Source organism: Passer domesticus, chromosome 4, assembly GCF_036417665.1.
Source record: "Passer domesticus isolate bPasDom1 chromosome 4, bPasDom1.hap1, whole genome shotgun sequence".
Classification (NCBI taxonomy): Eukaryota; Metazoa; Chordata; class Aves; order Passeriformes; family Passeridae; genus Passer; species Passer domesticus.
In genome coordinates this window covers 47,128,168-47,155,698 of record NC_087477.1, presented here as the reverse complement: position 1 = coordinate 47,155,698, position 27,531 = coordinate 47,128,168, and the positions used below count along the sequence as shown (strand labels likewise).

General features: G+C 37.7%; 1 protein-coding gene across 2 annotated transcripts in view; it reads right to left on the bottom strand.

Moving 5' to 3' along the window:
* Positions 1-27,531, bottom strand: part of LOC135299148 (uncharacterized) — a 475,254-nt gene that overhangs the window by 322,695 nt on the left and 125,028 nt on the right. The window contains exon 1 of one of the 2 annotated variants that reach the window (XR_010361198.1): positions 20,141-20,165. The exons of the other annotated variant lie outside the window; for it this stretch is intronic. The gene's annotated coding sequence lies outside the window, so the exon portion shown is untranslated. Of the gene's footprint in view, positions 1-20,140; positions 20,166-27,531 lie in introns of those variants that run through there. 2 annotated transcript variants of the gene reach the window in all.

The following is a 27,531-nucleotide window of genomic DNA, read 5'->3' as shown; positions in this document are numbered from 1 at the left end:
TTTCCAGGCCTAAACAAAATTTCCAGATGCAAGTCCAGATGCCACATCAGGCAAAACCAAACTTTTTTTTTTTCTTACTTCTTGCTTATCTTCTCAACTGAAAGAGCATTGGGATATTCTGTCTAATCATTTTGGTTTGATTTTGTTCCTTTGCAATCAACCCTGAGCTAAAGGTTGAGTCAAGAGGAGAATTACTAGAAATGGGGTATTTTAAAGGATTTCTACTGAGGATTAGGACAGACCTTCATTGCCTAAAGGAGCCATAGTGAGCAATGATACTGATTATGGATACCAAAGAGTCAGCCATGGCATAAATCTCACACCTGTTTCTTTCCTTTTAAAAAGGTTGCCATCCACAGAATGCTGTAACAGGGCAGCTTTATGAAGAAAAGGGGTAGTACCCAGATTTTAATAAGGAAATGGATGGAGAACCTCTTTGAGTCTTTGAATCCTCTTAGTTTGGACATCCTGTGAAATTCACCATTCTGCTCTGTTTACTTCCTAGTTTCAGATATACTAAAAGACACTAAATAAAGCCAAAACCCCAATATATTATATGAAAGACCTTTTGTCCTCTTCATTTTCATAATGTTCTCTTCCTTTCCCCAACCTTTAAATAAACCTCTTTGACATGGATTGCGATTGTCACTTTCTTTGAAATGTGGACAGAGGAAATCTCAGACAATTGCCCTTATACAATGTACTCTATGAAAGAAGGGCACATATATAAGGATATATATAGAGGACATATATACGTATCACCAGAAAGATCCGTATCAAACCAAAGTGATAAAATAAGGCAACAAAAAAAAACACAAGAAGAATATTCTGATGAAGCAGTGCAACTATGTGCATGGGTCTTCCATGTCTGATAAAAATAAAACAACTTTTGTTAAGATGACCTTTAAAAGCAGTGACCTGTCTACAAAATATTTCAGAGCAATACTAATCAGCAAAATTACTGAAAGTTTATATGGCAAAAATTCTGCTCATCAACCCTATAACTCTCCCAAAGAACAATCAAAAGCATGGTCTGAACTTTTACCTCTTATCCAAATTGAAAGAACAAACACAGATCTTGTTATGAGCATGTAACATTGTAAATTCATGCCACATAATGACAGCACTGATGCATAGCACTACTACATGCAGAAACATACAAAATAAAGAACATAAGCTTGATTTTTATGTTTTGCCTTTTTTTTTTAATCCATATGTAATGAAACCAGAATCCAACTCAGATTTAACAAGGAATACATATAAATAGTATAAAATCAATCAAACTTAACTCCATACAAGACAATTTAGATTCCTTTGTTTTTTGTTTCGGTATTCCTGCTTTAAATGTGAGAATAATAAGACTTTTCTTCCTTGAAAATTTTACAAGTGTCATTTTATAAGTACTTTTTAGTCAAAAACAAATCTACTAGTAACCTAATTTATATTATACATGCCTACAAATGTGAGTATATAGGTCCTTTCTAGATAAGAGTAGCTAACCTACTCAAATGTAAAACAAATTTCTGCTCACTTGAAGATTTTAACAAATCAAGAACAATTCCTACAATTGCAATTAACTAATCTTTTTCTCTCATCTGCAGAGGGTTGAACGATGTTTAGTCATGAAATCAGGGTTCCAGATAACAGTCAATAATACAACATGGAGATGAGAGTTATGAGAACTAACAGGACCATACTGCTAAACACTGAGTTTTTTCATGTAAGTTTCTGCTTAGCTATAACATATACACAGTTTGGGTCTCTTTAAGGAAAATGAATTGAAAAGCAAATATTTTCTTCCTCCTCACACTTATACAGGATCAGCAAAAACTGATTGGCCTCTTTCTACATGCACACTTCGTACTCAGCTCTATTTAGCATCATGCCATCTGGGCCTAATTTTTTTTTCCTTCTGACATCAGCAAGCTTCATAATGCAAAACAAATTTCCTTTGATGCTAAGGCTAGATCAAGAAGAATGAGCAGGCCAGCATGTTTTTCCACATTTAGACAGCCAGATAAACTCCTACTCATCTTCATCACACACTGCTGAAGAATCAAAATTCTCCTACAGAGGCTCAATGTCTTAAAAGAAAAAAACAGATGCAATATTTAGGCATTGCTGTACAGTCAACAGTCAATAATTTTCAAATTCAGCAGCTGTCAGCTCCTTTGATATTTGCACAGAGTAAGCTATTCCCCTTACACTTTGGGTTTTTTAAAATAAGAAAGCAAAGACAAAGCTAGATCACCATCCATACACCACTGCAGAAGACTACTTCTATCCCCTCTCATCAGCAGCACTGCTTATCAGCATTTTTGTGAGCATCTCATAAGAGAAAGGTACCAGCAATGCACATTCATGTTGTCAAGCACTCAGATCCGGTAAAACTCTGTCAGTTTCCAAGGTAATAGACCCTTAATTATTGATTGAGGTTTGTGTTCACAGTTCTGCAGAGCAGACTTCTTAAGACAATATCTAAATCTTCCTTTACCTTCACCATATGGGGTTTTTTGCTGGGGTTTTTTTTGAGTTCCTTATAACTTTGCATGTATTTTAACTACTTGGGTCAAAGTCTGCAAGCTTGTCTGAATGGGTAAAAGTTTTTTTTGTTTTTGTTTTTTTTTTTTTTAAATTTCAACTGAAACAATGCATTCACTGCTGAAGCTCAGGTGCTTTCCCCATGTCAAAAATTGTATACATATATGATCTGCAGCCAAGACTTGTAATGATAAAGTAGCAGTCCACTAAGACAAACACACAGCTTTTGTCTCCATCATTTGTGCTCTTTGAAGATAAAGATTTGCTAGAGATTTAGTGGCAGAACTTTGATAGATGGCACTTGAACCAATCTATTTCAGCATATGGATGATCAGGAATTTCTTTATTATTGTATCTGAGAGCTGCATTGAAGCAAAGAACCAGAACTGAGAACTTTAACAGTTCAAAGGAACTGACTGAAGCAGGACTCACAAAAACACCTTGATGCATAGTCCTGGAATAAATGTGTGAGCTAAGTCGTGGCTATCTGAAAAACAACAGAACACACTCCACCCTTTACCTACATGTCTGAAAGGTCAGAGCTTGATACAACAGGCAGACACAGAATCCTGTAACACTGAGAATCCCCTGCCTATTACCTCTTCTCTTTTCTTATTAAAAATAATCTCTCTTCAACAAACCTACTCATCAGATGACGAGACAATTGTTCTCCAAGGTCAGTCCCAAGCCCTTCATTTTAAACTACAGAAGTCAGAGCAGCAAATTGCATCATTTAGAGTCACCAGTGTGGAGCTCCAAAAAAGACTGGATGAGAAATGGAGTTCCCAAATGCACCATGTGTATTTGATATGGTCTAGATACTAAAACTGGTATATTTCTATACACCATTCCTGTAGTTACAAAGTGGTTTACACCAGAAAGAAGTTTCTCATTAAATTTCTCACTGTATGTGTAAGGCTTGAATATCAAAAACCTGCTCCATTAAATAATTCTCTCAGAGTTCTTTCCAACACTAAACAATTGTACTCTTGACAGTTCCAACAATTTCTAGGGCATTATTAATTAAGTGGTAGCACTCTCCATTCTGCATCACTATGGCTTTTCTTTGAGTATTTTGTCTTTCCTTAGTGGCATGCTATCTTTGCAAATACACACAATTTATGACATTTCAGAAAAAGAATAGCTTTCCTTCCTGAAAATAAGATCTGCAGAAATACATACATTTTATTACAACAGTCATTTATCTTATCGTCCTTCATTCTCATTCATTCTTCTCTTCTAAATTCTGACTTATTCTTCCTTGACAAAATAACAATTCTGTGCGCTCTTCTTTTGAGTAGACACTTTTACCTGTTCAGGCCAGAAACAAGTTCTCAAACTCACTATTTGCCCCTGATGTTTTACTCCTTGCTCTTATTAAAATCTGGGGATTAGTGACAAACATACCAAAGCACCTACAGAAAAGTAAAAATTACTACCAAGACAAGTTTTAGTGCACTCCAGAGTGTTACAAAAAATCCAGTAAATATCTTAATTATAAGAAATTATCTGACAGACTTTAAATTATAGGACTATTAACAATAAATATTTAAACATTAAGCATTTTAAGTCAAAGGAAGAGGAAGATGCATCTTAACTGATTTCTTTCATGACTAAAAGAGGAGGTGTGAATACGGCCTGGAGTTCTATTCATTGCAATGGCAAGGGTAAAAGCACAGAAGCTGCAAAACACACAAGCAAATTAACAATGCATAGGAGTAATTCTTTACTTGTTCTGAAATGCCACTCAAGCAGAAATGACTGCTTCTAAGACTTATATCTGTATTTCTACAAACCAAAAGAGGGAATCATTCAAGGATGGTTGCATCAGCATAATGTCATGTAAAATTATCACAGTCACAACAGCTTTGAACACCTGGAAGACATTAAAATTACTACTGAAATGGTTGTCATTTTTGGCATAAGGAAAAAAATAGCAGAAAAAAACTCCAAAAACCTAGGTTGCCTATTTCTTCACATTTTTAGATATACATTCATAAAGACCAGGTCCATTATGGAAACCAAGATTAAAAATATTTTAATATTAAGCTTCAAAGGAGGAAAATGACCCATTTAAAATAAAGAGAAGAAACAGAGTTAAAGGCAGCACACTGAAAGCCTGAGTTTCTTCTAACTATAAATCACTCCAATTCATTACTGTAATAAAATCAACACGTGGTAATCTAGTATTTTTCATTCATAAGCTGCAAAACCTACAGGAAAGTTGTCTCAGCTGCTAGCAATAGCATTGTCTCATTAAACTAGATATGGAATACTTTGATTTTGAGGGTATTTAATGCTATTATTTACATTTGAAGTGCTAGTTCTTCCTTGCTGTAAGGAACAATGTGCCTCCCTGGATCCATACACCAGGGATCACTACTAGCAAAATCACATATGCATCTGGCTGAGATGCAGGAGATGAAACTTAAGTGTAATAGAAACACACCCAAATAATCCAATCAGACAAAGAAATAATGTAACAAGACCTGAGGATGTATTACTGGTGGTTTATAAAGCCTTCCTGGTGATCACAGAAGGTGAAACCACACTGCAGAAAAACAATAACCATTACTTCTATTAGCTGTGATTCCACTTGAAAGGTTGTGTGCAGCTCTGGTAATATTCACCACCAGGCTGCAAAGAGCAGTGTGAATGATAAGACTGAGAAGCTGATTTATGAGGAAAGATTAGGAGTTAAACACATGGAATTTTGCTATCTAATAGTGAAGAGTGAGCATAAGCATCCATGAATATTTGATAGATGGAACTTCTAAGAAGAAGGAAATCTATCTAGTGTGACACAAAAGAAATAGAAGTGAAATGAGGAAGACCAGAAGACAAATTTTTTGAAGGAACTTCCTTATGGGCATCTTCCCTCCATGAAATAATTATACTATGAAATTGCTTCAAATTATCACAGATAAAATCTTCAAAAGTGGGCTGCAATGAGCCTTTTCACTTTGTCAGGGATACAGACTGGCTAATACTGCCATTTCTCCTAGGCCCCTGGATAACTGTGCTTAAGTTTGAAGGGACAAGCAACAGCTGATGAGTCAAAGGCAATTAAGCCATGACCTAGTCTACTGCCTTCTTACCATTCTTTTCACATGCATCTAATTACCCCAGTTGCTGTTCATGCCATCTCCCTTTACATGCATACACACAGTAGCTGCTTCTACCCCTGATCTTTTAATAATAGACACAGACATTGCCACTGATACATAGAACAACAGGACATGTATGCGTCCATCTGCAGAGCAAATCAATGCTTATGTGCTAAATCACTTCATAGCAATGACAGAGGCTTGCAAATCAGGAATGACGGAAAATAAAAAGAAATCTACAAACAGTGACTGTGAGCCATAAGCACTGACTGCAAGGAGCCCACCAACAGGACCAGCAGTACCATATTAATGCACCTTTTCTAGGCTTTTGATGCCTCCATGTGCATTTCCACATGAGGTGGATTCCAAGAGTAATGCAGGACTTGCATCACTCTTGATACTTGTATCCCTAATGGTGGACATGGTTAGTAGTACTGGGTATGTCACAAGCCATACCCAAGCACAGGGAAGTAGCAGATACCACATTTGTTATTCATAGATCCTTCTAGCAACAGAGCCTTTTTACCCCAATTGCAGCCATAGCAACCCTCATCATTCTTAGGCAAGTGTACCTTGAAATCATCCTTGGGAAAAGGCAGCTCTTGAGGAAGGTACAAGTTCACTGTCAAAGAAGATTATTTGTTCAAATAACATCCTGGCCTTGTCACTCCTGATACAATGTCAGAATAATGATATAGAGTAAAGCTTTCAAAAACACCCTGGTTGCACAGAGACTCTTTAGAGAAATGTCTTTAATTTGTTTCCTGTGTCACTCAAAGTGACTGCTAATAATGAACAGAAAAATAAGGGATAACCTATAATCGATATCGAAGCAGGCTTATTTTTTCTAAAAAAATACTTCAACTGCCTTACTAAAGGGTTAGTGCTTCTAAAATTACTTACCCAAAGTGATTCCTTTAAAGGCCTGTCTTTCCTAATCTATATAAAAAATATTTTGGTAGGGGTTTTGCCACTCAGACATGACTAAGTGGTCAGACATGTCAATAAAAAAGCAATTAAAAAGACAAAACAATTAGGGGTATGACACTGCTGTTCAACTCAACTCTGGATGGTGACCATTTTCTCAAAAACAACACTTTAAAGCCAAGGTATGTTTTGGCAGGTAGCTAGCTTCATATATGCTGACACATAGATATCTAACATATAAAGACATGAAATATACATATGTAGATATCCAACACAAGTATTGGAATTGACTCACATTTCAGGTATTGAGATGTAAGCCTCTGAAATCAAAAGAATTCCCTGGTGTTACAGGGTTTTCTAATTTATTCTCATGCACATGTCAAGTAGATATCATGGTGTTTCCAGCTCTGCAAGCTTACAAAATAGACACCACAATCCTGTTAGGATAGAATTTCTACTGTGTGATTACTGTCTATTAGTTTAGCATACATTTCAGTAATATGCACCATGAAGATTGAATGTAGGTATTTAGAAACTAATTCTAACAAAAAAAATTAAACTTAAAAACAAAAAAAAATTAAAAGCCATAAAAATCAAATATTTGGCTCACTAAATGTGGAAGATACTGAAATCTGAAAAAAAGCGTCTAGTTCAAAACCTCTAAGCTCTGCTGCGACACCAGAAAGTGACTCTACAACAACAGACTGAAAATCCTGGAAAGCCTATTGCCTCAGCCCCCACTGTCTAATGGGTGGCCAGCTAGGGTGTTGTACAAACTGAATTAGTGAAACTCCATTAGTGAACAAACTCGTGATGTATATTAGACATCACGAGTATATTAAAACTGTACTTTTATGTACTGCAAAATAAATTTGTGACTTACTGTCACAATTCAGTGAAGCAAATAATTCAGTAAAAATCAAGAAAATTTATATGAATGATTCAATGTCTACAGAGACACTGTATATATACAAAACTTATGAAAGTATAACATATTTGGCCCAAAAATGAGTCTCTATTCATAGCTGACAGAAGTTACAAGAACTATTAAGTCAGATGCTTTAAGTCTCAGATCCAAAACTTCTTAGGAAATACATATTTTTTCCTTATAATCTGCATTATGAGAACAAGAATACTAAATTAATTATTATTGGTAAAGACACTTTCCTCAAAGTCTCCTATACTAAACAACTGTGAAGCACAGTTCATCAGAAAACGTGTTGCTTTCTTTCCTGATGGATCTACTCTTCATAGTTGTTTTACAGAGAACACAAAGCCGAAAGAAAGGCACTGTCTTCCCCAATATTAACATGATATTGGAAGGGGAAGAACATAACCCTTTCACCATTTTAGAAATGAAAATGGGGAGAGAAAACAGGTGGCACTGGAAGAGAATTGGTTTTCAGTGGTTTATCAGGCTTGAATTGTGCTCCTTCTAGCAGGATTTCTTCAATCATTTTCCCCACAGGTATATAAAAATTATGATCAGGATCTCAGTATCCCATTTGCCCCAGGGAAGAAAGTGAAAAGCAAAGCAGGTCTCTATCTTTATTTCTGCTTGGCTGAGGTTATTCATACATTGTGCCAATCTGTTCATGTAGAAGAAACAGAAGAATAGCAGTAGTAAGCATACCCTTGGGTAAATCTAATGGTTGGAGAGCAGCAGATCAGGAGGTTTATTGAAACATAAGAGACAAGCTTTATGATCTTCCTTGAATGTCAGGTACCTGAAAAGTAAGTAACAATCACACGTAATTCTACATAAAGCATAAAGACTCATGCTGTTTCACTACAGCCTAAAAGCACTTTCCTAAGGTTGTATGGGGAAACCAATGATCTTTTCCACTCCTTGCCAAACAGATTCTTTCCAAGGCCAAAGGTCCCAAAATATGGGAGATAAGCTATAAATCAAATAATGGATACACACAGCTTCACCATATGTGTTACAGTACTTTACATGTCATAGTCAAATATTCAGTCAACATTTGTGTTAATAGCATTACTCAAAACTGCCTAGGGACTCACTAATGTCACAGTGGCATCACTGAAATCATAGTCATAACAGGATTAGCATTTTTAACATCATCTAATTAACTAATTTCTATTTTTAAAAGCACAGCTCTTCTACCCAATTTCATTGCAAGAAAGATTCTTCAGCAGAGTGGGACCTACTTGCATGAATAAGTAATAACATTGAACAGTAACAAAAGTACATTCCCCAAAGTTTTCACTGATGACTTTTTTAGTTAAAATTTCTTCCCAACCAGATGAGTAAATTATAGACCTGTGCCATGTAATAGAATTTTTTTCTCCTCAGTCACTTAAGGTCAGGAAAATACTAAGCCCAAAGTGAAGAACTAAATACATCTCCCACTGGTACATCAGTCAAGTGCAATTCTTGTTTTAAGAACTTTGCTTAATTTGTTCAACTATTTCTTTCCACTGTGATAACAGATCTCATTTCTTGTAACTGGAAGTAAACTCCAGTTTTCTCTAACAATTAATAACTGAAACTCCTTAATGTCAAGAAATGAAATGATGAGCCATTTTTGCTGCAAGACTTTGACAACAGGTCACATTATGGATTTCTAGTTTAAAGCACACAACGCTGCCTTTCCTGAGTAGTCACTCAGAGGTGTAACAAATATCAGCTGCTTGATAAACCTGATCTAAACCACAAAACCTTCACATGGTCACCTACAACAGGTACATCCTTGGATTGCCACTATTTCTAAGAACTGCAATACAAGCACACCTCTGAGTATAGGCCCAGGTGCCCTGTACTCATACAATGATATGGATTTTGTCACAAATTTTGCATCCATTTACCTGATTTTGAACCATTACACCTTCAGGGGCAACTGCAAGTTGAAATCATCAACTCTGCTGGAAAAAAACAGGAAGAAAGCACAAGGTCTCTTAAGGCATTAAAAAAAAAAAGAAAAAATAATTGCATTTAAATGCTGCAAATTTCTTCCATTTCCCACTTGCTGGCCTTCCCCCTTCCAAACTGTGATCAGTTTGGAAAGCCTGACCTATATAAGCACCTATGCAGACAAATACCAAAGTAATAAAAAACAAGTCTGCAGCTGTCTGCTCCTTGAATTACAATGCAGGTTTAGGGCACTAGGTTACAAACTCTGTAAAAGATTTTCTTCACAGCTCCTGCAAAGTAGACATTGTACAGATAAGCAGGCTTCAGAGAATTGCACAGAGGGTGCCTGAAGCTAGTGTCCTCATACTTGCCACTCAATAAAAGGCGCTTTAACAGCTGCTTCTTTAGTAAAATTTGTCCTTAATGTAATAATTTAAAAACTATAGACAATCCCTGGGGAATTTTACTAGCCAGAAATGCAAGACCTCTATGCAAAGCTATTATTATTCAGATATAAGATGACAGGTAGGAGGACGTCTTTAAACTGAAGAGACATGAATTTGACAAAATGGACCACTAAGCGGATAAGAAATTGACTAGATGGCTGCACAAAAATCAAGAACTCAATGTCCAATAGCGACCAGTGGCAGGTGGTGTCCTCAGGGGTCAGTACTGAGACTGGTGCCATTTTAGCATTGCTGTCACCAACATGCACATGGGATTGAGCACACCCTCAGCAAGTTTGCCAACAACACCGAGCTGTGTGATGCAGTTGACACGCTGGAGGGAAGCAATGGCATCCAGAGAGGCCTGGACACGCTTAGAGGTGAGCTCGTGAAGTTCAACAAGCCCAAATACAAGGTCCTACACCTGGGCTGGGGCAATCCCAAGCATAAATACAGGCTGGGTGGAGAAAGGAGTGACCCCTGGGGAGAAGGACTTGGGGGTATTGGATGACAAGAAGCTTGACATGAAACAGCAATACGTGTCTGCAGCCCAGAAAGCCCGCTGTGTCCTGAGCCACATCAAAAGCAGCATGGCCAGAGGTGATCCTCTCCCTCTACTCTGCTCTCGTGGGTCTCCACCTGGAGTGCTACATCCAGCTCCAGAGGCCACAAAAAAAGGACATGGATTTAGAACAAGTCCAGAGAGGGGCCACAAAAATTATTAGAGGGCTGAAGCATCTCTCCTATGAAGCCAGGCTGAGAGAGCTAGGGTTGTTTGGCCAGGAGAAGCCTCCAGGGAGACATTTTAGCAGCCTTCCTGTACCTCCAGAGAGCTGCAGAGGAAGTTTTTACAAGGTCAGACAGTGATGGGACAAGGGGAAACGGCTTCAAACTGAAAGAGAGTAGGTTTAGATTAAATATTAGGAAGAAGAAATTCTTTACTGTGAAGCTGATGAGGCACTGCAACAGGTTGCCCAGAGAAGCTGTGGAGGCCCTCTCCCTGGATGTATCCAACAGGACTTTAAACAACCTAGTCTAGGCATCTAGGTGTCCCTAGATGGCACACCCCAAACTAGATGGTCTTGAAGGTTCCTTCGAACCCAAAGCACTCTATAACATTCATCTAGAAAAATGAAGAGGCACAAATGTTCTACTCTAGCAGAGTTCAATGTTTCCACTTATAGTCAATATGTTTCTATTTGAAATTATGCTTTTGTTTAAAAAAGTATGACTAAAAGTATGTGCAGGATCAGGTGACTACTGATCCTGCAAGTCCTTGACTATAAACTACAAACCTCCAATTAACTTAGCAGTGTAGTGCAAAGCACACTGTTTTTAATGATTTATTTCTCTTACAACCAAAACTAACAAGGGATAACATGCAGATCCCTGCATATCATCAGAAGTATTTAAGGGGAAAAAATGCATAAGATTATTATTTAAGTCACATCAAATACATTTCATACATGACATTACTATTTTTGAGAATTAAAAAAATCATCCGATGGAACCTGTAAGATTTACAAAATCCATGCATGAAGTCCTTCCCTGTCCAAGTAGGGATGCTCATATTATGAAGCAAATAAACAGAACAGAATATATTATAGAGGCAAATAAAATTGTACTAATGCAAAACTTATATACACTTTTATCCTCATTACAAAGACAAGGTTTCTCTGCCCTATATTTTGAGAAATGCCAGGATATGCCTCAATTCTGATGCTAATTTTCAGGAGGTGCAGTCCCACAACTTAAAGCCACATTTTAAAATCCAAATACTTCCAAAGAGAAAGGACACATTCAAAAATCAAATGCTTGTAGATCAAGTAGGAGGAAAGAGTTTAGAGCATGCTGACATTTTAATTTCAGGGACAGAAGAGATTCACTTGATAGTATAATCACACAAAGTATGATTATACAGCAGCTACAAAGTATGATCTGAATACAAGTGCTTATGGTTAAGAAAATGGTATGGAACAGAACAGCCATATTTTCAAGAGGAGATTGAAACTACCTCAGGGTAGACTACCTCAGACAGTCTGCATTATTTTCCATCTTCAGCTTAAAAAGCTAGTTAAATGATCAAACTAGCTGCCTGCTTGAAGAGAAGTGGAATTGTATTCCACACTTGAATTTTGAGTTTGCTCCTATTATGTTCTACTTAGGTATGCATTTTGTCACTTGATACTGAAGAAATTTCTTTCCCTGATCACAAACACCAGGGTATTTTACTTCTATTTTAAACTAGCTACCTTACTTTCATCCAAAGCATAGTCCCATCCACAATGATAGAGTTCCTATATATGGAGTAAAATTTCAGACGTACAGGGATCTTCCAACCCACTGCTCACTTCCTTTTGACTACATCCAACAATTAGCACATTGGAATGTTTCTCTGCACTCAGACTCTGCCTTACACACAGGTCCTGCCCCCAGGCTTTCACAGCAAAGAAATGTGAGCACATAGATGAGAAAGTGAGAGACTCAGGGAACCAGGGCTGAAAAGCACATTAGCCAAGACACCTGCCTCTCCAAATTGGACTTTGCCTATTTCTGTGCAGAAACAGATTCTAAGCCTCAGAGGAAGCTCCGTCTTTAACAGCCCCAAGTTGAATTGATAACTCAATTTCTTTTATGGGTTTTTATTTCAACAGAAGTACACAAGAGAGGGGAAAGCAACAGAAGTCTCAGCCTCAAACCATCTTCCCAAGATGGACTGCATTTGGGCTTCTCTGGACCATGCAAAATATACCCTAGATCCCAGACCCTCTGCTTCAGCCCATCCCCACAGCTTCCTTTGAGATAAGAAACAACTCATGAGAGCGAACACAAATAGCACACCATAATCCTTCCTGAGCAGAAACAATACCTGCAGAGGGGTTTCAGCCCTTTCCTTCACAGTACAGAAATACATCTGTGTTATCTAGGCACTATATACGCACTACCGACTAGGACTCTACATTAGACAATGGAAATAAAATGTCTCCATGGTTTTAGAAAAATGTGTACTAGAATATAAAATGCTTTGAAGATTTGTCAATTACACTGATTTTTTTCGTACTACAAAAACCTTTATAAGAACACTCTAGCATTTTGAAAGTGGCATGTTTCCTTAACCTTTAAACTATATACATATATATATGTGTGTGTAGAAGATTTTAATATATATAATGTACACATTGACAAGAAGCTGGTGTCAAAATGAAATCCTTCAACTTCATTAAACACTTAGGTCAATTTCACACAGTAATTTTTTCCATTCTGACTTACTCAAGCTGTGGAGAAAATTTTCTGACCTTATCAGAACCTTAAAACCCAATTATTCACCCAGTTATATCATGTTATTGTTAGTCCCCCAGTACCAAAAATATTCTTTGTGTCAAAGTTAGGCATTTCAGAACAAGCTACACGAGCCTCTGACATTTAAGGTTTCAAAACACTCTTGTGGAAAATTTACAAGTCCTCACATGCTTCCGCATGTGTCATGTCCTTCCATGGGTGTCAATTCAAAACAATTTGCATTTAAACACATTAACTCATTATCAGAAGGAACTAGCAATTTAGAATTAACTAAGCCTAGATACTTTAGACTCAACCAAAATGAACCACTTTTGAAGGATTTAAAAATCAATTAGAAATGTTACAATATTGTCCTCTGAAACCACAAATGGGATAATTGTTATCATTATTCTCCTCTCAAAAAACAACACACCTGAGTTCTGGTTCAGAGCAGGCCAGATATAATGTTTATGAAACTATTATGTTTGTGATTCTCATAAGGGTTTATTGACTTGTCCCTCTCTTCTCTTTAATTCCATTACATGTGGAAAAATATTTTCTTATAATGGGTACAGTGAGTTTTTGAATAATCAAGACTACTGAAGAAACAAGGGGGGGGAAGTCATATGGAGCTATATGGAGTAGTTGAAGAGTCTCTTTGTAGAGGCAGGTTTTTCCCCTGAAATACTACTTGCTGGATTTTCTACCTTCTGTGCTGATAAAAATGAACAAAGCTCCTCTGCACAGTGTTGAAAGATTGAGACTCCTGTAAGTAGCTGAGCAGCTGCTACCCTCATTAAATTAAAGACAGTAGCAAAATGCAATCGATCTTAATTTGTACAGTGATGAGCTCTGAATAGATTGCTAATTGTCCTAGTAGACATTGATTTTATGTTTCTTCTGTGATTCTTCATTTCTTCCCTAATCTTGTGGCAGACACGAAGCACAGGAAACTGCCACCATAGAATATAGTTCTACCTAGAACATAAATTCAGGCTGGTTTATTTCATATGCTAGAGAAAGCATTCATGAAGGAGAAATATCTCCACTGTTTTATGACAATACTACATTTATAATTCAAATGTTCAAATTCCTTTTGACTGCAGGCACCTGTACTATGCCTCATGCATTAACAGATGTCTTTTTTGTTATTGCAGACTACAAAGCAGTGCAACTTATCACAGACAAGTGACCAATTCAGATATCTAACACAATGAGACTATGAGCATCTTGCTTTCAAATAAGGTGAAAAAATGTCTGTTCCTACATAAGATGCATATGCTTCCAAAGATGTAACAGCTATAATTCAGAACATATTCTGGGTTAAATGTGTCACCCTAAGCCAGTTCCTATCAGTTTTATTTGTGTAGGGATTTTATGACTATGATGCCTGCCTCAGAAAATGGTCAGTATGTACGTCACGTATTTACCAAAAAGCAGGAAATTGAAAAGGAAAGGGGAAAGAAATAGTGCCCATTTAGTAGTGTTTGTAGCAATAAACTTCCATCCATGTGCAACATGAAAATGGTAGAGTCACTGGGATTCAAAGAGCAGCAAGAGCACTCAACTGTTCAAAGTCCTTATGTAAAACTTAGATCAGTGCCATAAAACCTTTGCCACAGTGCCTTGCAGCCATCCCCAAGGAATATGATGACAATCACACTGAGTACATCTGTGCACAGATCAGATAATGGGAGAGGGATGAATGGTTTTGCCCTCAGAAGGAGAAAAAAGTCTTCAGGCTTAAGAGGCACAGGTGCACCAGATCAAATATTAATTGAATTTAGGTACTTAGGTCTTTTCAAGAGCCTACACATAGAAATGCTTTCAACTGTGGTGCTCAATTTTTAAGCATCTTGAAACTACAATAAATTACATGAGCCCTGAGGGGGTTTTCTGTTTGTCTCTTAATATCACAGGTGGCAATTACAAATATATAGAGAGGACTAGCAAATCACCTCACAGAGACCAGACCTTTGAAAAAGCAAACTAGATGCCTTTACCCTAAATCCACTTGGGAGTTCAATTCAGACACCTTGCTTTCACATTGCTAAAAAAAAAGTGGCCTCCTCCATTTCAAATTCACAATCTTTAATTGTGAATAATGCTTTGAAACAATTCAAACAAAAAAATAAATCCATGCAACTCTCTTCATTTGCAGTACAACTGGCAGGTGGTCTAGCTACTCAACTGCTACAAAAGCACAGCTTAGGGGATCTTTTTTACCCACCAATTGCTACACAATGCACAACTCTGCAGTGGAAGCAGTTTCAGTTTAGAAGGAAATAATAGCTTCTACAAGACTAAACCTAGAAATACATACCCCAGACCTACTGATAAGGGCAAGAAGCTGGATTCCTGTTCCTGCTTCAGTGCATGCTTGTGTTGTACTTAGAAGGATCTGTATAACCTTTCATTCACAAACAGTAACAGACATCCAGTCTGTACACAACAAATTGGAACTGCTCCTCTCTAGTCTAAACTGAAAAAAAAAAAAAAAACAAAAAACAAAGCACCCCAAACCACAAAACCTCTAACTTCACAATTAGGAACTTTCACTGACAGAGGGAATGAGATTCTGTCCTCCCATATTCCAGAAAGTAGTCTAACCACTGCTTGCCAGGCAGCCTCACAGAGAGAAACATGGGTTCTGAACTAAAGCAAAAACACCCTGCCACAATCTGGAGCTAAGCAATCCTACAAGGTAAGCATCCTAATGAGTACCAAGGACAGAAATACAACTGCGAGTCATTTAGTCAGAAGTTTGTACACCAGGACCCCATACTCCTAAGCAAAACCCTCCCCACACATTATAGAGAATATCTGTGTGTCCAGTTTGAGAATTACAGAAGGAAGCAAAAAGTTTAAAATTATTTTACTAAAACCTAACTATGATAAGGGTTGTGACAATTCAATCTTCTTATCAGGTTGAATGAAGTTTCTTTTATTCTCCAATATTTTAGAATTGCCAAAATATTACCAAGCAGAAAAGAACAAACCCCATGGTATTTTTTTCCCTCAAAGGACTCAGTAAAAACAGAAAAGTTACCACTTTATCAATAATCAAATGTCTGGACTGCATTTCCAACAGTACCTATAACAACTGAAATTATGCATTTGGTGAAAAAAAAAATAAAAAGAGCCAGCATTTGATAGACATGGCAATGTTGAATAAGATCGGTATGGATGCCCTTGCAAATAAGTTCTATCAGCCAAGAATCACAAATAAGGTGTGCCTTACCATCTCTGGCTCCAAATCAGGAAGATCTGGTTTTAAACTAAACATCAAGATACAAGAAAATATATGACTTCATCTGAAATCAGATAAAACCAGATTTTTCCAGTCAAGTCATTGCATTAATCTTCTGTAAAGCATCAAGAGCTTTTCTCTCACTGTGAACAAGCTATTGTTTTGACAACCTTTTTTAGACATGCTGAGAAGCATTTTTTTAAATAGCAAGGACATTTTAATTGTGGATGACATGAATCAAATGTGTGAAAGAACAGCTGCATCTTCAGATGTCACAAAGAAAAGCGTGATCTGGATGCAAAGGAGAGGAAAACAGTCTTTCATTGTACACTTACCATTTTTCTGCAAATTCTACTTCAGAAGTTTTACCAAAAGAAAATAAAGTGCTAGGCACAAAGCCATTTTATGTGCATCTAGAGCCTATGTTAACCTCGTTCAAAGAGTGTCTAAAAAAATGAGTTATTTTCTGTTCACCAAAGCACACTGCATCCCTGAGGTTGGGGATGAGAGAGCTCAGTGTTAAATTATTCTGATCATTCTCATTTTATGTTCCATAATTGGAAGAAAAACACTGGAGTACAAACAACTTGAAACTCAGTCTTCACAGTTTAGGCATATTTTAATTATTCTTATAGGATTATTACTTGTGTCTTACACACAAACTCTCAAATGCAGGAGGAGGCCTCAAGAATTTAGACAGAAATTGACAAAGCATACCTTGAACACCAGGACTGACATCCAGCCTCTAGCAGGCAGCCATCAATAGTAATTCCTGCTCGGTACTTCAAATATCACAACAAATGTAAAATGAGAAGGCAACGTAGGCACTCCAGCCAATATTTGGTGCTGTGTATGCTGTTGCTCTAACCACTGCAAACACCATTCTCTCCTGGACAGAGAAGTGCCATAAGGCCACCATTTCCCATCTTTCACAAGTTACTAAGACACAGGAAAGGATTAAAAGATCTTTTATTCTGGAATGTACAGTTTTATCAAACAGTGAGAGCACTTCAAACCTGAAAACTCAGCACTGCCAGTTCAGTCTAGGCTGCAAGTTGACCATGGTAAAGTGAACAGCTGTCTAGTGAAAGAAAGCAATATAAACCAATTCAGAGGCATGAAATGTTACTCAAAGTTGTTTTAAATTTAAATTACCAGATAAATTTCATATCAGCTTAAACAGCAGCACAACCCTACAGAAAATTCCAAGACTTCACTGGAACAGAAGTGGTTTTAAGTGACTTTTCCTAGCCCAAGACATTGCTACAAAGTCAACACATAAGGCAGACAAATGTAACACAGATAAATAGGCCAATGGCATACTTTTGAGTACAAAAGTATAAAACACTTCCAGAGTGAAAGGAAAAGAATTTGCAAAATCAGTTATAAACAATTCTATGAAGATGATGGCATTTATCCTCTTTTCTTTTGGACATTTTTGAAATACTCTTATACCTCATTCAAATATCAAACTCTTTCATATAATACTGGATTCTCCACATAGGAACAGACATTAAGTAAGCCAGCATTTTAACATTTTTATGTACTGAAACCTTACTACCAGTTTTGCAGGAGCTCATGAAACCATAATTACACCTAGACAGAGAAAAATCAATTGACAATCAGGCAAAGGAGACCCTCTCTATGGAAAGCAAAGACTAACATGGTTGATAGTATATATAGGACCATAGTTGGCACATCTTCTAGGGGTACTGAAAAATAGAGAAAAAATAAACTGACAGAGCAATAGCAGAAAAGCACTTTCTATACTGTTGTGAAAGCCTTGTTTAAAATGTTCAAAATACAATCAGCTTCTAAATTAATTCTACTTGGCACAACTGATCCATAATCAGTTTACAAGCAATTCTCAAACTGAGAAAAAATATGCTATTCCCACAATCCATATGCATCCTATTCAACAACCAAAAACCCTCATGAGCTATCAAGATCAAAATTTTAAAGCAGCTTCTTCCAATAACTGATATTTTAACTTGAAATTGAGTTTCCAGTGCAAATCTCAGCACCCCTTTCCTGCTATGCACTTATATGGAAAATAGGCAAGAAACTTGAATTTACGCTTCCTGCAATTTCTTCTCATGGGATGAAATGCTGTGGATAAAAATTACAGGGAGGAAATTACAAGATTAGACCTCAGATCTCTGAATATTTAGCACCATAACATTCTCTGCTTTGAAACTATTATTTGCAGGCTGGGGAAAGAAGCTTCTGCCTTAAACTGTAAGAAAATTCCCGTAAGGAAGGGCAATTGTGTCTAAAAACTGCTTCCACCAAGGCTAGTCCTATCAGTTCCTTAAAGCAGGGGTGAAAATCCTATTAGTTGGCTTATGCTTTTCAGAGCTTCAAAAGGTACCCTTTGAAGTTGAAAAAAAAAACTTCTGAAGTTGACCAGTTATGCAAAAAAAACTTCTTAAATGACAGGTTATTATAAAATACTGCATTCTTCCAGATATTCTGTAAAAGAAAAAAAATGCACAGGGATCTGAAAACACACCAGTGAAGTTAAGGCTCTTGCCACTTCTACTTCAATACAATAGCTTTTGCTAAGTAAGCAGGAGCATTCAGCTGGACAGTTTCCCTCTGAACCATCCAGCACTTCACAGCACTCTTTCAGGTTTTAAAATCTCTCATTAAGCCCCCACCAACTTTAATACCCCATGGATTTCAAGACCTTTCTGCAAGATTCACTTAATTTCCAGTCCTAGAATTATAAAGTATGCTCACTGCTCCTGCAAGAGACAAAGAATAATTAGGAGAACTGGTCAGGCTTTCAGTTTGTCACAGTGATATTCAGCCATATCTGTAAATTTCATGGTGAAGCATACTGAAATACTACATAACCAAGTCTCTCCCTTTTTCTACTAAGCACAAACCCAAAATATATCAAAATCTGTAACCATCTCAGACTAAATGAAATAAACAGCAACCAAAACAAGAAGGGACATTTGGGAGGGTGGAATGGGGGATGTTAAAATTATAAGTTTCACATGAAGCTAAGCTCAAAATTTTGATGCAGCTTGATCCAAATCAAATCTTGATTTGACAATACCAATAGATTAAGAAGATGATAATGAAAATTATGCCTCAAGTAGCTAATTCATAAAACTTTCAGAAAACTCCAGCAACACCTAAATAAGCATGAATGAGGATAGGAGAGGTATTACCATAAACAGATCAATGTATGGTAACAGTAATACTTTGAAGCTATTGTTAATTTTCATGTTGAGTATAAAAAATATTGGAAATCATTTGACAATGGAATTCATTTAATAAACAAATGTAAAAGTATCTCACACATGATACTCTTGACACCTCCAGCACTCCCATTTTTTCTTCACAATCCAGATGTCTCAATGGAAATGCTTAGAGTGCCTCACCTATAACTCTCCTTCCACTCTTACAGGCTCACAGCCTAGTAAATGCAGTATTCATCATCCTCCCTCCACCCCCAACAAAGTAGAGCTCAGCTACCAAACTTTCTCAAGAGTATTTCACCACCTCTAGATACTGTAATACTAAGACACACATATGACAGAAGTCAGAAGTACCAAGGGGATGAAGAGCTTGAGAAGGCTTGAGCCATGTCATAGGAAACCCTCAAAGCATGTGTAACACACCACAGCCCTGGAAGCCTCAGGAGCTGCAACACTGTCAAAAAAAAAAAAAAAAACAGAGATGAAAAATCCTGATATCTTACCAAGCTTGGCAAGTCTAAGGTCCAACACAGCACCTCCACAGTCTTCCAGAAACAGGCAGGAATCAGACACATGCTTTCTCCTTGAAACCATTGGGGGTTTGCAGCATGAAGTAGAGAAAATTTTAAAGCTCTTTCAGTCTGGCAGTTTAGTTTTCTTGTGACTTGAAAAATAATCATAAATCCCCAAGACCCGTGGATAATACACTATACCATAGAACATGATAGATGTCAAGAACACATGGGCCAAATCTCAAGAAGACTCAGTAAGGTGATTAGTTTTCTAAATAATACTTTTATATATGTGTACCATCCCTAGCTCTCTCTGTGTGGTAGGTGCAGCCAGAGAGCAGAGCTAATATCTGTTGAAGTTAGCATGCTTGTCTTGCCCATAACACAAACCCAGTTCTCTAAGAAATTACTGTAAGTTTCAGCCTAGGGTACCTACATGGGAAATATCTGGCTTTCCTGAAAGTAAAAGTACATTCATTTAGATCTTAATTCCAGCTACTTAAGGGAAGCACAGAACATGCATCAGTCTTTTCAAACACCTGCTTGTCCCACCCACATGATAATCACTCCCAAGAATTCCTGCACGCTAAAGAAACAAATTTCCCTAAATGTCACAGCATATGCCACAGGGGAGATGGCCATGATATACAGAGTACCATCATACAATTTCAGAAAGCTTTAACCCATGCAGAACAACACAATACCAACGTGAGAAGGCTTCAGGCATCTGCCCACACAGAGTAACTTCGCTTCAGAAGGCTGCAAGCATGTGCCCTTCTTGCTCTTCAGCCCAACCTTTTATACCCCTCACGTTGATGCACTGCACCTGAGTGCCCTCTGTTCCCTTCGGTGGTTGGTCAGAGCCCCTGGGCACTCCATGGCTCATTGCTGTCAGTGCTGCTCACCTGCTGCTCACAGCTGCACCCACTGGGGATGAGGCTGGGCCACAGCCCCACTCCCAATTACCACAAACTGTGTGCCTGCACCTAAATTCATATAAAAAAATTAGAATTTTGATTCACAGCTGTAGAATCCTAAGGACACTCTCACAAACACAGCTCTTCATTCATAGGCAATATATCTCTACAAGATCTATCTATAAGCACTGGCAACAGACTATTCTCTCTATCTTTTGCCCCAGTTCCATGACAAAGACATAGCATTAGCCAGAATTACTCTAAAAATATAGCCTGGTTGTATAAACAGTTACTTCAATGCCTCAGTGGAATTAAGGAAATTCAGACATTTTCTAGAGATGAAGATTAAATGTTTTATTATGTCATCTATTGAATTTGTTTTATAAATGTGCTTGTTTTCTAGATTTAATTCCATCATTCCACAGTTCATCTTACTTGTACCAATTTCTGCCTCAGTTTTAGTAATTAATCGGACTAATTTATATAACTTAATTCCTGAGAAGTTAACTTCTGCGGTTTAATTGCTGACAGCTTTAGAAAAAAGCACTTTCTAAACCCATTATAAAAACAGTGATTTATAGCATGAAAGCAATATAAACAAAAGACAAAACAAAAGCAACTGCAGAGCTAAGAGCTTTTGGTGAACACTAAAAGGCCTTTAAAATGCTGTTCATAATCTATACAATACAGTCAATTTTTTCATTCTTTCTGTGAATGCAACTGCCTCTGCTGAATGTGCTGACAGAGAGGTACAAGTCCGCAGATTGTTGGTGCTTGCAGAACTGTTTATCATTTTTATACTTAGCAGTGTATGAAAAAATGCAAAAAACAAGTGTGATTTATAAACTGAGATCATAACAATGAACTTGGCTGAGGCTGTCTCTTTTAGGATTTTGAATAATGGCCCAGATAAGCCACAAGGAAAAGGGATGAGGAACTTGTCTGGGACACAAACACTGAGGTGCAAAATACGTTAAACAATGATGGTGCAATCAAGACCCACATGACTCAGGAATAAGGCTATTTTACAAAGCAAAAGTGAGGAATTCAACATCAGAAGAAACTGGATATACTATTTAATAACAATATAAAAATAACTCTCCTAGAACTTTTATTATTTGATGATAAATTAATATAACCTTATTCAATCACAATCTGTCATCTTTAAAGGTTGCCTTTCCAAGATTACCAGATCTGTAGAACTGTAGATTTTGCTTTCATCTGTCTTGTTATTCCAACAGATAGTACATCATTCTGATTGTCCTATGAAAGTTATACAGCATTAGACACAGCAGCAGCAAAACACTTTGTCACTGTCTAAGGAAGAATTTAGTTTAATTTTTTTTTTTTAAAAACCCATGACATTTTGTACAAAGCCTCATGTAGACAATAAAATATACCCTGGTTATGACCTAAATATCTTGGTTAAGGATCTCCTCTGAAAAGAGAGGAGAAATCTGGTTTGCTTTAACTAAGAAGCTGTTCTATGTAACATGAAAGAAGATTACACAAAAGAAGCCAAAATGAGAAAATTTCAAGGAATCAGTGACAGAGCTGTAGGTACAAGAGGAAAGAACAACAGAGAAACAAGGGTCTGAGGAATAAAGAAGAAAAAGAAGTAAAAGGTTCAGATGATGCCCAAAGATCCCGCAGCTCTTCAGCATTCAGGCAGATATGAATATACTTCATGACGAAGGATCACCTTGACCACCTGCATGGAAAAAAGCCCAAGAATCTTCACAACAGTGCGTATTTTTCACTCTTGGAATTGCAGGGCTCAGCATTTGTTTGAATAAGGATTACAGAGTAGAAAAAGGTGCCATAATTAAAACAGACTTTACTTCAATCTGAATTAACAAATTACCATTATCAGAACAAGATCGCATTTAGAAATTTCATTAGGAAAGAGGAGCCATATGTAGAAATTGCCAAGAAGAGAAGCTCAGGTTTTAAGCATGTTCTGAGAATATTCTCATTTGAGAGAAAAGGAAGACAAAAAAAGGGAGATGATGAGGGAAAGTATCCCTGGAGTGCCCCATAAATGAACAGCACTCACCCTTGCAATTCTCCCCATGCTTGCCTAGTCAAGTATTTTTCTTTCTTCAAGCACACTAAAGAACATTTAACCTTTTCTAGATATTAACTTCTTGTCAACATTACAGAGACTCTTTATATTAAAGGATAGACTGCCATTTCTGGAGCTTCTGATCTATCTAAGGTTTGAATCTCAAAAGCATTGGCCAACAATGAGGGAAGTATGATATCCCCAACGCAGTAACACAGCATGTCAAAACTAGAACTGGAACTAGAATTAGAACAATACTAGAACTACAGAAAAACCTCTAAGGAAGTTAGGCAGGAGATGGAGTTGGTCCATTTAATAAGTCTCCACAAATAAGAAATATGCTTTTTCAGCAAGTTTTCCAAAATTTTTTAAGAGTCCTAGTTACATGCAACAATTATGAAGTATATCAAGCTAAGTCTGCATATAGTGGGACACATAACACAGGAGAAAATTTTCATTCTTCGAAGCCAAAGGCTACACCAGGCAATCTCCTGAAACTCCCTGTCTATTCAGAGTGACAGAAGCACCCTCGGGCTGCTTTAGGAATTCTGTATCATCTCTGGAGCCATGTAATGACTGAAGGCAGATAAGTACTGTAGGACTGATTGATATGAGGGTCTTGCTTATCCAAACCTCCTCTGTAACACATGTAGACGTCTGATCTCAGAAGTGATAATTTTCTTTTTACTACAGCTTTGATTTGAACATGAAGAAACACAGCTCTTAAGAACAAAACTTAATGGAACAGGAGCATAATTCTGTTGCCACTGCTGAATGTAAAATTTGGCTTGCAGTAGGATACAGAAGAATAGTCTGAATTATATTTTTTGTTTATAAAACAAGGCCCAGAAATTAAAATTTAATAGATAAATTCCCAACTTACCCTTATGACAAAAGGTCAAATTTTAATCAAGAATTAACAACAAAAATGTATCTTCATCAGTTTGAAGGCAACTGGATACAAAACTAGCAAATTATTTCATGTTGAATAGACAAGCTTCAAAATACAGAAGGAAGCAGCACATCTCTAGTACCAGTTGTCACCATGCCTGAGAAGCATATTTTCTCCAGGCAATGAAAAGAATGAAACAAAAATTCCACTTTTTCATTATCTCATTTTGCCTTTAGGATCATTTTTCCATGCCACACTTGCACCAGACAAACATATGACCTTGCTAGGAATAGAGGAACATGCAAGGCCAGGGGAGAAAAACACTTTTGCCTCTACTAAATGAAAATGGATAACAAAGGTTGAGCCCCAGGAATAACATATGTCACAAATAATACTGAGTACCTGCTTCCTGGGAGATTTACACAATAGAGTTCACTTGTCAGCAACAATTTGCCAGTAATATAAATTCAAATTGACAAGACTGAGGTATTATGGAACAGCATTTATCTCAAGATTGTCAGTAGAAGTCATTTCATTTCTGATGATTCATTTCACTTAGTTAGTGTATTAACTGGATACATTATTGATCTTTTCTCCATCCAATTTCAGCTTCTATAGCATGGACAATGTGATCCAAAATATATCAGTCCTTTTTTTTTTTTTTTATGAAGCACAGGAATGTCTGATGAGTATCTAAGGTAAACATCTCACTGTGTTAGACACCTTATCAAAGGAACACATTTTGGAACAAGCAACTGCTTTTGAGGAATACAGTAGTGAGTAGTGTGAAAGTCAGCTTTCCTATAGTTCTTCTCAGAATATCTAGAAAACTGTTGTTCTAGATACTGTGCTGTCCCCTTTGCTTGATTGGATAAAAAGGCAATGATGAAGCAATGATGACAGTCTTTGTACACTCAAAAAAACCAAGGAGAATAAAAAAGTTTGTCAATCAGAGTAAGACTCTTACATGTCTGGGTGCCACAACCCTTCAGGCAGGGAGGGCTGTTTCAAATATAGACAAGCCACAGCTGTCACTCTGCAGAACCACACGTCTTCCACTCTAAGATACTATCATTTGACAGCTGCTACAAATATTATGAATATCATGGATGTCCTGTTATTTTCATCTGACAGTCTCTGAAGCATAAGGAGCTAGCTCTTACCAAAAAAGATTTTAAAAAAAGAAAAGTGGGTGTGTGTGTGTGTAATAACATAAACAGCAGCAGAAAGCAGATTAGGATATCCTCCTAATGCCGAGATGGTCAGCATGCATACAGGTGAGACTAGGATACTGTTTAATTTTATTTGAATAGGCAGCAGGATTTGTAACTTTGAGAATCAATCTTCACTCTTCCCTAAGCCCTCTCCCATTTTAGGAATGCATTGAGTTTAAAACCCTGGAAAAAGTTACTGTAAACATGTTTTACTATGCAGTTGCCTTAGAGTGGGAGAGGAACAAATGGCAGCATTCTAATTTTGCGGCAGCTCTGATTAGGTTCAGCAAGATCGGGGTCCCACTGAAAAAGGCTCAACATAAAGGAAGAATAGAAATGTTACTTTCCCAAGAGTTTACATTAAAGACAGAAGGAAGTCAGGGAATCACTCGAGTAATCTGGAAGAAAAATAACTACTAACTTCACATCTCTTCAAGTAATTATCTCCAGAGCCAGCGCCAACACACTCCTAGGAGCTTTAGCTTTCCACAGGTAAACCAGATACTTCTGATCTCTGCAGTAATTGTGTCAGTGGATGTTCACATCCTAGAATCAAACTGTACTGTACTGCTGAGATCTTCCTGATCTCAGTGGCCACTGCACACCAGCGACGGCTTGCTGTACACAGGGTGTTCTGCAAACATAAAGGTGCTGCCAAAGTCAGTATTTTTCCTGGGGAAGGCAGCCCCTGGGAGAAACAATTTGCTTCTAATGTTTAAAATGGCTGATCTCACACTTCTCCATTTTCCGGTCTTATGCGATTTTCTCATGGGCAGCCATTCCAATTCGTCACGATAAAATTCCCACCTTCACATCGTAAGGCTATTTTGACAGTGCCACTTGCCAGTTCTGCCATCCCCAACCCGCAAGAAGCATTGCCGGCAGAAATTTAACCCATTCACTGAAACGCGGGTAGCCAAGCTGTCCAGGCGGGACTCTGAACCACGAGTACAAATGACATCCAAGTGACAGATGCCAGTCCGGTTCCAGCCGGGATCCCAGTCCCGGTCCCGGCGCGGGGCGCGCACCCGCAGTGCGCACGCGCCCCCTCGCGGCCGCCGAGCGCCGGCGCGGGCCCGGCTCCGCCAAGGACGGCGCTGGGATCGCCGGCTGGGAACACCGGGAGCGGCTCCGCGCCCCGCCCGGGCCCGGCGCACAGCGCCGGCGCTGCCCGGCACTCACCTGGAACCGCGTGAAACCATCGCTGCAAATGGCGCACTCAAGCATTACGGAATGCGTGCTGTGAAACTAACGAATGGGTTAATTTCACACCCCAGGCCAGAGTGCAGCGTCTTGGAGAGATTTATGTTTTGTCGATACAGTTGCAAAAACAGCAACTCAGTTAAATTTTGTGTTTACTGTCTCAATCCTTCGTCCTCCTCTTAAAAGAAATACTCTGAAGTCCTTAGGGGAGAAGGAAACAGAAAAATAACAATATTTACCTAATCTCCCGTTCTTCTTAAATCAAATTGCTGTAGTGGTTTTTTGGTGGTTTTTTTTTTGGTTTTTTTTTTTTTTTTTGTGTGTGTGTGGTTTTTTTGGTGGTTTTTTTTTTTTGGTTTTTTGGTGGGGTTTTTTTTGTGTGTTTTTTTGGTTTTTTGTTTTTGTTTTTTTTTTTTGCTCGTTGTTTGGGCTTTTTAACACATAAGTGGACATAGCAAGTTTAGAAAGAGCTACTACAGTTTCAGATGACATTAACAACAACCATGTGTAGACCTCGCCGATGCTTCATGAATTATGCAAGGCTTGCATCAAATCATTATTGTTCTAAATGTGCACGTATAAAGACAGCAAAGACAGGGCTTCTTACACAGTAGTAAAACAGAGCGCTCAACTTGTGGTTGCTAAGGAATATAAACAGTGATGCAGAGAACTACCAGATGAATCCAGCTGGGATAGGTATCCAAACAACTGCACAATAATTTTTTTTTTCATTTGTTTCCATAGGATGACACCATAATTGGCTACGAGACCAGACAAAGCCCACAAAAAATCCATAGGAAATGGAGAACCTTCCCTTGACCTCTCTGGGTTTTGGTCTGTGTCACAAACTGCAACACTGACAGCCAGGAAATGAAAAAACAGAACTACACAGAAAGCAGTTCAAATTCAATCAGTCTTTCACAGCCAGAACCTCACAGAAATTCAATATCTCTCCATTTGCTATTTCACATTTATATATCCATCTTTTACTTTTTGTCTGTACATCACACGATTAGAAGGCAATTACCTAAATTATAAATTCTTTAGATCATTAAAGCTGTTAATAAAATTTGTTTTTCAGTGTAAAAGCA